At 43.4% G+C, this 17,025-nt stretch overlaps 1 protein-coding gene across 29 annotated transcripts in view; it reads left to right on the top strand.

Annotated features, from left to right (window-relative positions):
* The first annotated feature begins 938 nt into the window (after positions 1–938).
* HUWE1 (HECT, UBA and WWE domain containing E3 ubiquitin protein ligase 1) overlaps positions 939–17,025 on the top strand; it is a 123,938-nt gene continuing 107,851 nt past the window's right edge. For all 29 annotated transcript variants that reach the window (XM_083158937.1, XM_083158934.1, XM_083158936.1 and 26 more), the window contains exon 1: positions 939–1,097. The gene's annotated coding sequence lies outside the window, so the exon portion shown is untranslated. The remainder of the gene's footprint in view (positions 1,098–17,025) is intronic.

Raw genomic sequence — 17,025 nt, 5'->3', positions numbered from 1 at the left:
TCCTCGCTGTTTAAACCCCGCGCCGGTTGCTCGCTCTATTCAACGTTCTGGGGAAATCCCCCAAACAGTGAGACCTGCGGCTAATGCAGAAAACTTGCTGTATTAAGCCGCGAGTCTCGCTGCTTCTGGAGCCGCATACGCCAATTCCCCCTTGCTCAAAAAATGGAGTGAGGGGAAATTGGCGTATGAGGGGGCTGCATTGAATACTGACAGGGTGAGTGGTTACAGTGAGCAGGAAGCTCTGCTCGCTGTCGCCTCTCGCCCACAGCAATGAATACCTGCCAAAGAGGTAGGACAAGACATATCTAAGTATCTTTTCATCAAAAAGCACTTTAGCGAAGTGAATGCTTACTTCTACTTCCGCTCTGTCACTAAATAAAGAGAGGATGAAAAATAAAGAAAAAACCTTTATTGGCCTAAAGTCGTCCTAACTGACAGAAGGGGGAAACAACAATTATTAAAATCTTGGAGAGAGAAGTAGGCTGAGATAAAGAAAGTACCAGCTTCCTCTGCTAATGTAATATGTCAAACTGCAAACTGTAACATGCCGTACGGAGCGGACAGTATGGATAGGAATAGTACTTTACGCCTATGCATGAATTTATACCTCTCCACCAGAAGGAGCTATTGCCCATGGTGCGGGTGTACTGGATACTGAACCATACAGTATCGACGCTCTATTTTTCGGAAACCTCGCGAGAGTTGCCATAGAGCGACCATGAGACTTGCGAAACGCGCCGGGTTGCATCCGGGAAGCCACCACTCACTCACCAGCGCTGCTGTGGTGTATGCAGGTGAGGAAGAGGAGGAGTTCTCGCGAGGTTGTCATTTTGGTGCTGGGGCGCACTCGCGAGACTGACGTCACGTCACCTCACTACAGCGGTGGGGTTTTTTTTGGGGAAAGACGGGTTCTCGCGATACTAACGCGGAAGCGCCGCCTGGGTGACAAGGAGGGGGGTGAGATCTCGCGATAGGTGGTGCCACGGCTCTTGCGCTCAGGGGTCCAGCAGCAGCCGTCACTCTGTAGTAGGGGCTTCGGGCTGGTGTAAGATGGCGGCGACGGCCGGAGCTCGGAGCTGAACCGTTCAACATACCAGGTAAATGCGTCTGCAAGCCTCGCTAGAGGGGGACGACGTTAATTGTCGCGTAGGGGACGGTGAAAGCCGCACGCTAGGCCGAGGCGGCCGACACACTGGGGGGCGGCCTCCTTTCCCTGCTGCTCCCGGCGCCTCACTGGCCCTGGCGGCCTCCTCCCCCCACACCTCCTGCGCCGCTCCTGTCACCCGACCGCCCAGTGACCGGCTGCTCACATAAGCTCTGTGGCCTCTCCTCTGCCGACTTCCCCTCCCCGGGCTGCATAATCACACACCGGCTAGGCCTCGGCCTCTCGTTGCGGCTTCCTCCCTACTACTACCCTCTCTGTCAGACCCCAACTATCCCCTGCTCCCGCCCTCGGCGCTGCCCCTGCCTGCACTAGTGTTGATCCCTCTGCCAGCGGGCGCCCGCTGCTGGGTCTGACCATGACCCAGCTCTTTTCCGCCGGCTTCATCACCATCCTGCCTGAGCTTGAAGCGAGGTCATCACGTGATCCGGGGTACCCACCCTGGCAGGTTCCCCACTACGAGAGATATATTATATATACATATTTTACACATGCACATATATATTTGTGTGTGTGTGTACTGTGTATATATATATATATATATATATATATATATATATATATATATATATATATATATATATATATATATATATATAATTTTTATTTAAGTCCAGCACTCTGTATAATTCATGTGCATTTGCTACTATAGGCAAGACATTTAGTAGTACTATATGTATCATATATTTCTGTCTGTCTATATCTGGTGCTTATTTTCTCAGTTTTACGATGACCCTTCTGTCATCCTGTCTTATTACTGTCAACTTTTTTTTAAAGTGACATTGACTTGTCATTTTTGTACTGTATTGTATGGCACAGACCTGGGTATTGGTGCCCTGTTTCAGTATAGAAAAATTATAAAGAGACGCTTTCCAGCACTTCTGATGATCTAGGTTGCCTTTTTGTAGCTGTATTCCCCGCTGGGTATTATAGTGAATGATGCCCAATGACTAGTAACGAGGTGTGTTTAGAGAGGTGTGCCTACAGATTTGTCTGCGTACACCTATCCTCCAGTCTTGCCAATTAGTCCTGTTTGGCATGCCACCTTGCCATACCATGTGAGTTTTAATCTGCAACTACTAGCTCTTTGTGACTTAAATATTAATAGAAAGTACTTAGTATAGTAAAAGCATGTTGTTATGTCTGATATTGAATAAAATTACTCAAGAAATGATTGCATAAGGGGTATACTATAGATCTGTTAAAAGGAAAGAAAGTAATCTCTGGGGGCAATTCAATTCTAAGGTGAGAACTTAGTGGCTATTGTGGGAATTAATTGAATAGCTCCCTCCTGTCATGTAACTGGAGAGCTAAATTCCAGTGTAATGAATCTGTCCCTCTATTTTGGTGGCGTTTGAGTTTGTTTACCGGGAACAGGTTGTATGATGAGTTAGTGTTGCAATATGAAGCTACTAGTTATTAGCTGAACAGTTTGTAGCAGTAAGCTTAAACCATTTTGATAATTTTTGTTATTGCATAAATGTCATCATTGTTTTTGTACTTGTTCCCCCCCCCCCCTTTAATCCTTAATGTTTTATAACCTATCTACTGGCATGCTGCTTTAGCCTTTTATTTTATGATATTTTGGATGCTTTATGATGCACATGGGGAGAATTCAATTATTCTTAGCTTCATCAGCACTGAATACAAAATGGATCTATGAAATATCTTCGCTGTGAACGCATGAAGTAAGGAGGAAGCAGCAAAAAGTCGGCGGAGTGAGAGCCCAATTCGGAGCACTAATGACTTTAGCCACTTGATGCATCTAAACACATTGCATGACAAATAATGCAGTTGGGTGTGATTGTCAAAAATATAGAGATGCCCTGTTTGGCACCCATTAATTATAGAATCCCCATCCCGCCCCTTTTAGTTGGGAATAAAACCATTTGGGTTGATTCAACTCACCGCGCTGTGAATAGCGTCAGGAGTGAAGTATCGGAGCTATTCAAATCAGATTATTGGATTTCTGCTTGTGTCCCTCCTGGTGTTTGAGCAGAAATCGGATAAAGCTAGGTCCATGGCGCTGTTTTGTGCCCTAGTCTGGCGCACACGGCATCATGACGGGGCACTTACTTCAGAGAATGTTTGTACTCCCGACTAAACACCTGCAAGTACTGGTATTCCCTCCCGGCGCCATTCATAGTGAGCCAAATTGAATCTACCACATTGTTTTATTAAAATGTACAAAGCGCAAATTCATTGGAGCATTAATACCCACACTAGTCATTAACCAGTATTTCCTTAATAAAAGCCTGCCCTTTTCAAGTCAACTATAATTGTTGAAATCAACTGCCCCCCCCCCCCGCCCCCGCCCCCAGTATACCTAGATTTATATAGGAAAGGTTACAAATAATATAGGGGTTGATTCATAACGGTGCGCCAGGAGGAAGCGCTATGGTTATCGGTGCGCTGCTAAGTTGGAGAATGCCAGTGCTTGTGGTACCCGCGGGTGTTTAGTTGCAAGTACCTACAATTTCCAACTTACTGTAAGTGCCCTGCGGCAATGCTGTTTGCTCCACACTAGGGTGTAAAACAGCATCATCACCCTAGTTTTGTCGTATTTCTGCTCGAACCCCAGGAGAGGTTCAAGCAGAAATCCACTAGTCGGAGTAAGTGGTTAGAATAGCTGCAGGATCTCCACTCCACTACTGCACCGTATTGAATTGACCCCATAGAATCACATCATGTCCGTGGCAACGTCTGCCTATTCACTTGTGGCCAGTGAAGGTAAAACTACTTCAGCCAATGAGTCCCAGCTCTTAAGAAGCTAAAGCTCCTGCAGATTGGCCATTAAAAGTGTATATGGGTAATTAGGACTTTGAAGTTTCAGTGTTAATCTGGTCCAAGAGGACAATTCTGAATGCCACTCTTATGTTGGAAAATGTGTTTAAATTATTTACAGATCCGACAGTCAGATCACTTCTGAATTATTTGTAAATGTCTGTGGCTGGATGTGATTAGACTTTTGAATAAGTCCTAAAAAAGTTAAACCCTGAGGCAAGTCATAAATGGTAACATTCTGATGGATTCATTGGGAACGACCCATTGTAGTGGTGTGGAATGGCATATTGCAGCTGTCGACATTGTAGGTTTTACCTCGTACCACTTAGAAGTGCACTGGGAAAATTGCAGCGGTGTGGCAGTCATGCGCAGCATATTGGGATTAACAGAATTGCACCAATAGAATACTGACATTTTATATGGAGCATTTAAATAGCTGTGATGTTATTGTGCAACATACTTGCTATTTGTGGCAACAATCTATCAGTTTCCTGCTCCCCTCTATGGAATGATAGATACAAATCTGTGATGGTAGATCAGGGGTGGCCAACCGGTCAGAGGTAAAGAGCCGAAAAATATCTGTAGTGAAGCTAAAGAGCCAACAACATGCGTGCGCCCAAAAAAGGGGCGTGGTCTATTTGCACCCCTTGGGTGGGTGTGATACACATATGCCTCCAATAGTGCAGTGTCATATATACATATGCCCATTGCACATATAATACCCTCTGTGGTCCCAGTAATACAAACAATGCCCCCTTTGGTGCTGCTAATTCCTATAATACCCCCTGCTGTGCCCCCCTGTGGTGCTCCTAATACATATGCCCCCTGCGGTGCTCATAATCCATATAATGCCCCCTGTGGTGCCCAGGCCCCAATACATATAATGCCCCCCTATAGGACTCACCACTTGGTCCTCTTTGTTGATAAGAGAAAGCTGGGGACAGTGAAGCTTAGTGCTGCCTCAGCTGCGCAGGTGCTTCTGTGTGTGGAAAGAAGGGTCCTTCTCCCCCTTTTGCAGATGCTGAGAGGGGAGTTATGGACACGGCTGATTGATGGGGGAGGGGGTTAATGATGCGGGCGCGAATGGCGGGGGGAGCAGGTGCCGACATGGACACTGATGGGGGTACGGTACGGCCAGCAGGGGTATGCGAAGAACACTGCCGGCAGGGGTGTGGTGTGGCTCTTGAAGGGTGACATCCGTCCGCACCGCCCTAGTGACGCCAGCCATTGCATTCTGGATGGCAGGCAGTGCGGGAGGTGGAGGTGCGGTAGACAGAAGTGGGGCGGGAGCCGCGGACACTCTGCAGTGACTGTGGAGACGCTGCTGACAGTGCCGGCATCCTCCTAGCGCAACGGCACAATGCTTATGTGGCCGCGGCCTGGCAGTGCTGTGCATTCCAGAGCCGCAGATCAAAGGAGCCGCGGGTTGGCCACCGCTGTGGTAGATTTTCTGGTACAGGTTGAGTATCCCTTATCCAAAATGCTCGGGACCAAAAGCATTTTGGATAACGGATGATTCCGTATTTCAGAATATTTTTATTTTTCAATGGTTTATCTTGCATTTATGTTGTACAAACACATGAAATACGCACAAATATATTTTATTTGTGCATAAGACAAGGTTTCAAAACATGAAACAAAGTTTGTGTAATATCTCAGGTACTGAATTTGAATGCCAAGCAATCATCTTATTGCACATATTTAGTGCCAGTTACAGATCTTGTCCCCAGTCGTGCTTTTGGCAAAAAAAAAAATATATATATTTTTTCACTTTCTGGAATCTGTGGTTTTCAGAATAATTTGGATAAGGGATACTTAACCTGTATTTTGTCTTAATTGTTTTTTGGGCACCAGACTGCAAGAAAAATATCTAGCACTGTATAGGCAATTTACAGGTCACTTTGGTCTAATGGTGTGTACATATGATTCAATTCCTTTTTGGATTCAATTTCTATTAGACATGGGCTATTCGACCTGCTCTGGACATCGAATCGACTAATGCAGTGAACACATTAGATTTCCACTATATAGTCTTGGCTGCTGACTATTTTTCTATTTGATTTACACTACACGGGAGCGAACATTGGGATCCAATCTGCATCGAATGTAGAAAAACCATTCAATGTCTCTATTCGGTTTTGCTTCTATAAGACCAATATATACCATTGAGATGCTTAATGCATCCTCATCCGAGATCCATACGGGCCACCTATTGAAGGGCTAGAGAATGGTAAAGCCATGACTGTATCCACCAACTTTATTGCCACCTCAGTGTTACTTTATGAAGTAACGTGTAAGCTATTTATACAACATTAAGACCTTAGGCCTAAAAGCTATTGCTCATTTACAAACTAAAAAAAAATAATTTCTGTCTATTTTGAGGGCTGCCTATAAAAGCAGTCTACTCTTTGTAGCTTGAGCATAAAAGTGGTCAGTGATAACGCAGCAGCATAATGGTCAGCCTGTAACTTAACCGTGAAGATCTGATTGGCCAGTGATAAAACTACCAACCATAAAGTATCGGCCATGAAGCATGTTAAAAATATAATCTTGCCGATTCCAATCATTAGTTGTTTGGAGTCATCTAATCTATTTCCAACATGGTTTTTGCTGCTCGTATGACTCGGACATCGGAAGCAATTGTCCAAATACTCTCCTGATGTACAGTATTTTGCAAAAGTTTTAGGCATATGCTGAAAATTGCTGCAAAGTAAGAATGCTTTCAAAACTTGAAGATTTAATATATATTATATTTTTTTTGTTCAGTTAACAAAATTCAAATTAAATGAACAAAAGAAAAATCTAAATCAAATCAATATTTGGAGTGAGCAGACTTTGCCTTTTTTTAAAGCAGCATACATTTTTCTGAAATTACCAAATTGTGATCTAAATTCTCATTTAAGAATCTGTAATTAATAGAACCGGCTTTACGTGTGAAGGTATTGGTCTAGAAAAGACATTGGTCTAAAGTTGGCCATACACTTGTCCGTTTTGGCCACTTTTTTTACCCAGTTCTGGCAGATTGGTGCAAGAAATTGGGTGAAAAGTGGCCAAATCTCAGGGTTTTTATTGCAAGATTTTGTGCGCATCAGATCGGAGTCTCAGCACTGGGGAATGGGATCGCATGCAATAAATTGCATGCAAAAGGACCACAAAAGGCAGGGGGATTGTCTGCGTAGTGTTTGGGGGGGGCTTAAGAAATTGTCCCAGTCGGTGTCAGAATACTCTTACCACAAATGCTATGTAGTGTTGTCTAAGCAAGCTAATGTTAGGCTTTTTTAGTGCCTTTTCAATTTTCTTTTTATTTAATTTTTTTCAAAATGAATGAATACACACTGACTTATATTTCAGATCATTAAACATGCTCAAATATTGGGAGATAAGCATTAAAGATATCTCTAAAACAAAGTTAATGTCGAGCTTCTTTTTTTTTTTTTTATTACCTGTGCGTAAGCAAATTTTTTGTTTTGACACCATTTCAACTTGAATATCGAAATGACAGAATTGTATATGGCGCTATGCAGCCCTAATGTTACAGCTCCCACAAGTGTCACCCACACTTCAATACCATACAGACAAAAGAAAATTTTTGGAACTGATATACACTGAAGCGCAAAAGATACTTAGAGATGTTATAATATATAGTCCTCCTCTCTGATATCTTCTTTTAATGATGTTGGGGTCCGGTTCAATTGAGACGGGCCAATTGAACCGGACCCCAACATCATTAAAAGAGAAGATATCAGAGAGGAGGACTATAACATCTCTAAGTATCTTTTGCGCCTCAGTGTATATCCGTTCCAAAAATTTTCTTTTGTCTGTAGACCATTTCAACTTGGACCACCCCCTGGGTTGCATAGCTGCAATGCGAAACAAGTCACCCGTTTCAGCGCTCAAACAGGACTTTTTGCAACACACAAATTAGTTTGTTTCGGGTACCCAGCTTGAATGAGCACTGAAAATATATTGTTTGACTAATGACAAATATATTGTGAGCTTGCTTGCCATTGTCTCCACTAAATATGTCTGTGAGCAGCATAATTTAGACTTTATAAATGGCCCTGCAGCACAGCTAATGAGATACAGCTACAAATATATTGGAGCACGTTGCTGTGTGCGTAGTGACCGGCACTTGCTCTAGAACCACTGGTGACTGACATCTCAACAGGGCGGGCACATTTACATGCCTGCCCAGTTGTGATGTCAGGCAGAACAAATCCGGTGGATACACACTTAACCATTCGTAAGGTCTGCAGATGGGCCGAATCCATTATCTGTGGTATATTACAGCAGAGAATTTAGAACCAACCCCAATAGACTTGTTTATCCACACAAGTGCAAGTTGTTATGCATGAAAACACTGACACTAAAATTATACACAAGTTATCCAGTTGTGCTGAGCTGTGTTGTGTGTTTAACATGTAAGCTATTAAGTAAATATTCTTTGGCAGATAGCTAGAATCTTGTGTTTCAAATCTGAGATCCTAGCCCTGCCTTATGTAGAACATATCCGTTGAAGGAACTCTAACCAGTAAATGGGGAAATGATTGCTACGCATGTAAGTTTGTACAACCTGCTGGTAGTGGCGTGTGACTTAAGTGACACGCCGTAGTTTTTTTTTTTTCTTCTCTTTTCCTATGTAATGTGCTGCAGACTTCCACAGGGTCAATTAAGGTATGGCAAAATGAGATGCAAACGTGAAAACCAAAGGTGTGGCTGGATCCACCTTCCTCCACACAGATGGGACTTGCAGCATAAATATATTGTGAATGCAGTTGGATTATTATGATACAGGTATGTTAAGCTGCGTACACATTAGACCAGGCATGTCCAAACTGTGGCCCTCCAGCTGTTGAGAAACTACACATCCCAGTATGCTTTGCCATAGTTTTAGCACTCCCTAATATAAAAAATGTGGCAAGGCATGATGGGACTTGTAGTTTCACAACAGCTGGACGGCCATAGTTTGGACATGCCTGCATTAGAATGTTAAAACAAAGTGGATGATAACAGGTTCAGATTAGGTAAATCGTCCAGTGTGTACGCTCTATTATGATGCCAACGCTTGGAGGATTGTCACTTCAACTGATCTTTACATGCAGGAAGACTTGTATGTATCGTTAATGACTGCATACTCCTGGATGTCGCCGCTGACTCTGTTGCTAGATTGTACACTGGCCCTTATTTAGGTCTGATCGCAGTACAAATGTGTTCTTAAAATGGGCAAAACCATGTGCATCGCAGGTGGGGCAGATGTAACAATGTGCAGAGAGACACATTCGGGTGGGGTTTGTTGAAACTGAAATCTAAACTGCAATGTAAAAATAATGCAGCCAGTATTTACCCTGCACAGAAACAAAATAACTCACACAAATCTAACTCTCTCTATACATGTTACATCTGCCCCACCTGCAGTGCACATGGTTTTGCCCATTTTGAGAACAAATTTGTACTGCGATCAGATCTGAATAAGGGCCACTGTGTATTCACTATATCACTTGTCCAGGAATTCAGTGGAAGTCATTGGCGACGTTGCATCGTTTGCCAGTCATATAGCGTGTAACCAGCTTTAGAAAAAGCAAAACCTTTGACTACCTTAGTGGGTCAGTCTGGTTGCCACCAGGGGTTGCTAGTAGAAAAAAAGATCCCTCATTAAGGCCTTTAATAAAAACAAAAAATGTTGTAGTGTGCATATTCAATATTATTTTTGATCCTGCGCATCATTAACAAACCCCCTGTGCATGCAGCTCGATTTGACTATATGGTCAGCGACTGAATGCATAGGAGGGGACCCAATGACATTGATGAATGATATTGGTAACCTGATATTGTTCAGTGTGTATCTCGTCTGCTCATCGGCACTGTCGATTTTTATAGTTAACTTTCAGTGGTACAGCTAGTAGGGATGCCAATCCCTGGACATTTTGTTCAGTCCTGGCATTGACTTCCTCCCCACATAGGCCACCCACAGTTTTACTTACAGCAGCCTGGTCCAGAGCATTGCAGGCCAACATGCGGCGAAGGGCAGTGAGGTGCGGATGGATATGTGGAAAAACTGTATAGCACAGTGATGGCTAACCTTGACACTCCAGATGTTGATGAATTACACATCCCAGCATGCCCTGCTACAGTTTTGCTATTTGGCCATACTAAAACTGATGCAGGACATGGGATGTGTAGTTCAACAATTGGAGTGTCAAGGTTAGCCATCACTGGTGTAGCATGACCTCTGACAGAGGCTGGGTCGAGCAGATCTCGACCCCGAGATCTGGCGATGTCTAGTATGCAGCATAAAGCTAGTCATCAGCAGTGTTCTCGCACCAGAGAACACTGGCTGTGACAGACTACTCCGCACACATCGCTAGTGCAGCGATGTGTGCTTCACTAGATCACTAAGCCCAGATGCTCAGTTGCCCTGTGTGTTACGGGCTTTAGTTCATTTTTGGGAATCGTTTCCTTGTATGTTATTGTTTTGTGTGTAAAATTGTCTTTTATTAACGACATGACAGAGTTCACTGTAATAAAGGCATATACTTATCAGTACTTGGGACTTTATGGATGGAATTGTTTTCTGTCCTTTATAGCATCAGAGCAAAAATATGTTTCTCATCCTGCCCCTGGCATTGCCCTTCAAGAGTCGCAATACAATGTACGGTACTTGTTTCCTAGCACGGCCACACCGATTTACATCGGGGTGGTCGTGTCGGAAAAATCGGGTCGATCGCATCGCATGCGATTTGGTCGCATGCGATGCGACCGACCCGATTTTAGACCCGATTTTTTTATTGAATAAAATGTAAATTGGGTCCCTGGGACCCGATTTTACATTGGATTCAATGTAAAATATTCCCTAGACCCCCCCAATTTAACGACGTAAACCCCACACCACGATAGACGCGAACCCGAAGCGTGGCGAGCGGCGGCGGTGCGCGTCCTCCGACCTTTTCATTCCCCTACTATCCACTAGGGCGTGGAGTGAGAATAGAATAGTGTGGCGAGCGCACCGAGCCCGAAGCGTGGCGAGCGCACGCGGATACCTGTGAAGCCCGCGAAGGGACGCGTTTACCTGTGAAGGTATCCGCGTCCCCTCGCGGGGCTCGCCCCGCTTCGGGCTCGGTGGCTTGCTGCGCTCGCCACACTATTCTATTCTCACTCCACGCCCTAGTGGATAGTAGGGGAATGAAAAGGTCGGAGGACGCGCACCGCCGCCCCTCGCGGGCTCGCTGCGCTCGCCACTCTTCGGGTTGGCGTCTATCGTGGGGTGACGACGGGGACATCTATAATGTGAAATGGGTCATATTGGCCCATTTCACATTTTTCACATTTTCTCACGATTTCAATGTTAAAAAATATTTTAACATTGAAGCCTATGCAAAAATCGGGGGCATCGCGTCGGGACCAATGTTAATGGTCCCGACCGACGCGATGCCCCCGATATTTTACCTTTCCCGACACGATTTCAATGTTAAAATATTTTTTAACATTGAAGCCTATGGAAATATCGGGGGCATCGCGTCGGTCGCGTCGGCACCAATGTTAATGGTCCCGATCGACGCGATGCCCCCGATATTGTGTCCTAGCTGGCAAAATGGACCTGATTTCAAAGGAAATCGGGTCCATCTTATGGATCGTGTACCTTAACTTAAAGGTACACGATCCATAAGATTGTGGCCGTGCTAGGAAACAAGTACCCAATGTACCCTTGTAATGTGAACGATGTGGTAGTGGACTACAGATTTGAAATATTTACATAATCTTATTCATTTGTCTTTGAAGAATTCTCATGTCTGACCTTTTGGATGGACTTTGAGAACATTTAGGGTGGTTTCCTTTAAGAGTGCTCCTACGGTATTTCACAGTTGGTTACTGGACACTAGTTTGGGGCTATCTAATAGTAAGTTTTCCCCAATCAGTTGGGTAAAGGGTTGAGTTGCCATTGCAATGTTGAGTTAATTTTGCCAACTTGTCTAGCCCTTGACAGATTGTTGTAATTTGCCAGATGGGGCTACAAACTTAAATCAGTTTTTCCAGAGCTACCATAAGAGCGTCATATAGCTGCACTGGCAGATCAATCTTTAGTACTCTGGGGGTAATTCCATTGTTTTCCTGATGAAGCACCCCCCCTGTCTGAACAAATAGTTGCATATTGTTTAGTTTAAAGTAATAGTCAATACATTTGTATACAATTATGGTGCCTATAAAATGGTTAATATCTCCCCAATTTGTATATTTTGTCTTTGAGATGTAATTTTTACTAAAATTGGCTGTATGACCTTTGACATTATGAATGAGGCACAATTTGCAGCATCTGCATTGGGTGCACCCTTAAGCTTTCTATACATTTAATAAATGAGAACTTCTGTATTCTTAGTCATTTATAGGCATCATATCTAATGTCCTATCTAAAGCAATATGTTAAAGAGCTTTTATTTATTTTATTATTTTTTAAATGTAATTTGTTTGATCTGGCAGCATTTGGTATACGCTCCATTATAAAATGACCAAAGTTCATTAGCAGCTCAGCATCCATCTTGAATTCGGTGGCTAGGTTTTCAAGTGCATTAATGTGAAAAGCACCATTTTAAATCTGTGTAAGAAATTTCAAGGTGCTAATTAACTCTTAGGTGTGTTTACAACTCTGTAGTGTGACTGAGCCCTTGATGGGTGTCAATGGCTGGTATATAATATGAATTATGCTGGCTAGTGGTGATGTACCGGTATATATGTTATGACTAAAGCCCCGTACACACTGGACGACTTTCATGTGAAAGCAGCTCAGTTTTCTTGTGTGAGCGGCATAATCACCCAGTGTGTATGGACCTTAAGCTCCCTATTAATTAAGGGTATAAATTGGGGAAATTCAATTCCAGGTTAAAGGCACAAATTAACGTTTAAATGTTAAATTGCATTTTACAGATTGTTATTTTATTTTTAGCCACCAGCCTCAAGTCTCTTACAGTGGATGGAGTTGTATAACAAAATCATTGTTTGTGCATTGTATGTATGTTAGACATGAAGCAAAGAATCAGCAGTTGTAGGTTTTGGTTTCCAAAACCTACATCCATTGTCCCAGTAACAGTTGTAACTATTGGTTTTTGCATAAACTCTCAGGCCCACAATCCCCTACTTATTTGCGGAACCAATCAGTGGCATTTATTACTAAATTCATTTGCATAAACCAATCAAAGGCCATCCTTTCTAAACTAATTTGTTTAAATCGTTCCCCCTTTATTACATTATATTTTTATAAAAAAATTTCGGTACTTGTTTCCTAGAACGGCCACAATCGTGAGTGATCGTGGCTCTTAATTAAGGGACACGATCCTCACGATGTGGCCGATTTTTTAAAATTTTTTCACTTTGATTGACAGAAATCGGGTCAATCGGTCGGTCGCGACCAATTAAAATCGGCCGCGATGCGACCGACCGATTGACCCGATTTTTCCATAGACTTCAATGTTAAAAAATCTTTTAACATTGAAATCGGTCGGTCTTGTGCCATTATAATGGCACAAGATGAGATGGACTTGATTAAGTCCATCTCACATAGGGAAAAATGATAAAAAAGGTGAAATGGGCCAATATGACCCATTTCACATTTTTTATGTGCCCGCCATGACCCCACGATAGACGTGAACCCGAAGCGTGGCGAGCGCAGCGAGCCCGCGAGGGGCGGCGGTGCGCGTCCTCCGACCTTTTCATTCCCCTACTATCCACTAGGGCGTGGAGTGAGAATATAATAGTGTGGCGAGCGCAGCGAGCCACCGAGCCCGAAGCGTGGCGAGCGCAGCGAGCCCCGCGAGGGGACGCGTATACCTGTGAAGTTAGACGCGTCCCCTCGCGGGGCTCGCTGCGCTCGCCACGCTTCGGGCTCGGTGGCTCGCTGCGCTCGCCACACTATTATATTCTCACTCCACGCCCTAGTGGATAGTAGGGGAATGAAAAGGTCGGAGGACGCGCACCGCCGCCCCTCGCGGGCTCGCTGCGCTCGCCACGCTTCGGGTTCACGTCTATCGTGGGGTCTAGCACACTTATTAACATTTGGGGGGGCAATTGTAACAAATCTGGTGAAAAAAAAAAAAATCGGGTGAAAAATCGGTCGATCGGATCGGTCGCATCGTATGCGACCAAATCGCATGCGATGCGATCGATCCGATTTTTTATCTTACGACCACAACGATCTAAATCGTTGTGGCCGTTCTAGGAAACAAGTACCAAAATTTCTGATGATTTCTAGTGCGCTTTACTATTCCCAAATCAGAAGTGTCCTCCAGTCACTTATGGCATTTACGTGCTCATGTGACATTATGCATGTCACATGGGACGCCAGCTACGAGGGTGGTTCAGTAAGACCGCTCATGAATAAAATGTTCTATTTCATTCTAGTTTCCTCCCAGGCCAGAGCAGGTAGACCACTGTTTCCCCTCACGGCCATTAGCCTACATCTTGTATCAGTCACACTGCCACAACATCAGTGACTGGCAGAGCAATTCACCCCCAATTTTTCAAGGTGTACAGTGATAACGTCAATTCATGGAAACCGGGTTTGTGCACGGTCTGGCTGCTTTGTTGATCATCATGAATGTCTGTCCAGCCATTATCAAAGACTGTGCACCAATCCTGTTTTTATGATATGCCGGTCAATGCACCTGTGTTTTACTTACAATGCAGTTCCTCTTCCCTGCCTGGGGTGTTGCTGTCTGATGTATTGCTTCTAGCACAGTGTGGTCTGTATATCCGCACTGATATGCAAATCAGACATGTGCTAGAAACACCACAGCAGACAGCGACACCACAGGCAGGGAACAGGAACTGCATTGGTTTTCAAAGATGGCGGGTGCTAGAATGAACACTATTTTCAGATGTTACTTTGCTACATTGCCTGTTACCTGGGCTTGTGCCAATGTGTGTGACCTCTGGTCACATTGGGGTCTATTCAATTAAAAGTAATGTAAATAGCATCAGGAATCAGGGGTGCGAGCAGATATCTTCTGGCTGGCTTAATAGTTTGGCCAATTGAATAGCCTTTCGACCTCATTCCCAGCACTGCTCACATAACTTTTAATTGCCTATACTTATTTGAAATAATCTGTTAAAATATTGTAGGCAAGTGTCTGTTTTGTGTTCTATATTTACGATCTGTTGCGATTTCCTTCCTTACATTCAGGTGAGTTGTAGCATAGACCTTAATTAGTACTTTTGTTGCTTGGTTTATGGTGTTATCTAATTTATTGTTCATGACTTTTATAGCACTGAGTTTCTCGAGTTTGAGCAAAGTTCAAAATTGTTTTTTTTTTATTTGGCCTCTTGTGATTTGAGGCCTGCAATGATGTGGCATGACTGTGTGCTATATGTTTACAATGAATCAGGCCTGGACTGGAGTCTATAAGTGTGCCTGTGTATGACTAAGCAGACACACTCTTCCAGAAGCCTCTGGGAGCTGTTCTCATCTTTCAGAGGTGACAGCGTCATAACATGTGCTTTGCCTATTCTGTCGCTTGCTCATTGACATAATGTTAGTAGACCGGATAGCTCTCCATACAGTGTTGGTCTTTTATATATGTCTGTATATAAATAGGAATATATACTTTTTGCTTTGCATGAAAGGTCCGCTGCTGTATTTTGAGAGCTGTCCTCTGCTGAACCATACCAAAAACTGCACCAAGCGAGGGTGCATCTGAGCGGAGCAAACAGCTGAAAACAAAAGCTGTGCTTCCTGTAGCACTGCATAATGCTGATTTATTGTCCTCCCAAGATGAATTTCATTATCTTCTGTAGGAGCTGGTAATGGGGGAGGTGTCCTTACTATTGTACAGCATTGGAATGCCTTCTTGTGGCATGAATGTTTAATCTGCTTGGTAAACGGGCAGACTGCTAGTTTTTCAAGTTGTGTAAGTAGGCCAGTGGCAGTATTAAGTTATGGTTCTGACAATGCCCTCATGTACTTGTTGTGATTCCACAGTGGCACATGCTAGATGACAGGCAAACAATGCAATGTCATCAACGATTTCCCTTGAACTCCTGGACAAACCAAATAGGGAAACCCAATCGCTGTTGTGAGAGTTCGCAATCCATTAGATTAACAAATGATTGCGCATGGGTACGGACACGTGACAAATAGTGAAAATATGTAATCGTATTCCCCTCAACATTTGTCGGCCATGAAGTCGGCGTTTGGGGTGCTAAGCGGCCCTTGCTGGGAGTGTCCGAAAAAGACATTTTAACCCTTTGCAGTCCAAATTTTTTTTTTTTTTTTTTTTTTTTTTTGCAATTCGACTAGTCTGTTTTAATTATTATTATTTTTTTTTTAAATGGTCTACATTTAATATTTTAAAGTGGCTCACCATTGGAACTGCTACTAGGGCTGTTGAGCCTGACTAGACGTTGGACCTGAAATAGTTAAAGGAGGGGGTGTGATGTCGACCTCGATCAGCCTGTCAGTCACAGAGTTGAAGAAGGGTCAGATTAATATTTGCACACAGGAAAAATCATTAGATGGTTTGTGAATCGCGTATGGATATGCGACAGGATAGCGTATTGAGAAATGTTTGTAATTTACTCGCAGATTTGTGCTGGATGGGTTTTCACTTTTTGCTCAGCCATATACAACTTTGCAGGTCAGGTCTGAATTGGGCCCCTGGTATGCAAAAGACCTATAGATATACAGTCACTGGCCACATCCAGAAGTATGCTGTTAGCGATTTCCTTTAGATTGTTTTCTTCATATAAGTAAGCTGAACCAATGCAGTAAATCAGACACAACAAAGATATAGGGAATTTAATCGGAAATAAGGTGCTAAATCTACATTGCATCAAGCTTCTCCCCCAACATTTCTATTAGGCAGGAAACAAACACTTAACACTCACAATCTTAAAGAGTAAACACCAACATGTTAAACAGGCAATACTCAAAGAAACACCTCATGATTTTATCTAAATGTCGTCTTAATTTCAAATCCTTGTGACATCCAGTGCTAATGCTTAACCCCTTGTTTTTGTTTGTTTGTGCATTTCTCTGAAAAGCACTTTTGTATGTTTAAATTATGTTTAGTTTCAAATTGGTTTTATTGAAAGATTTC

This window comes from Crinia signifera, chromosome 9 (genome assembly GCF_055691185.1).
Source record: "Crinia signifera chromosome 9, ASM5569118v1, whole genome shotgun sequence".
NCBI classification, from domain to species: domain Eukaryota; kingdom Metazoa; phylum Chordata; class Amphibia; order Anura; family Myobatrachidae; genus Crinia; species Crinia signifera.
Note: the sequence above shows the minus strand (reverse complement) of the source record. Positions and strands in the feature narration are given on the sequence as shown.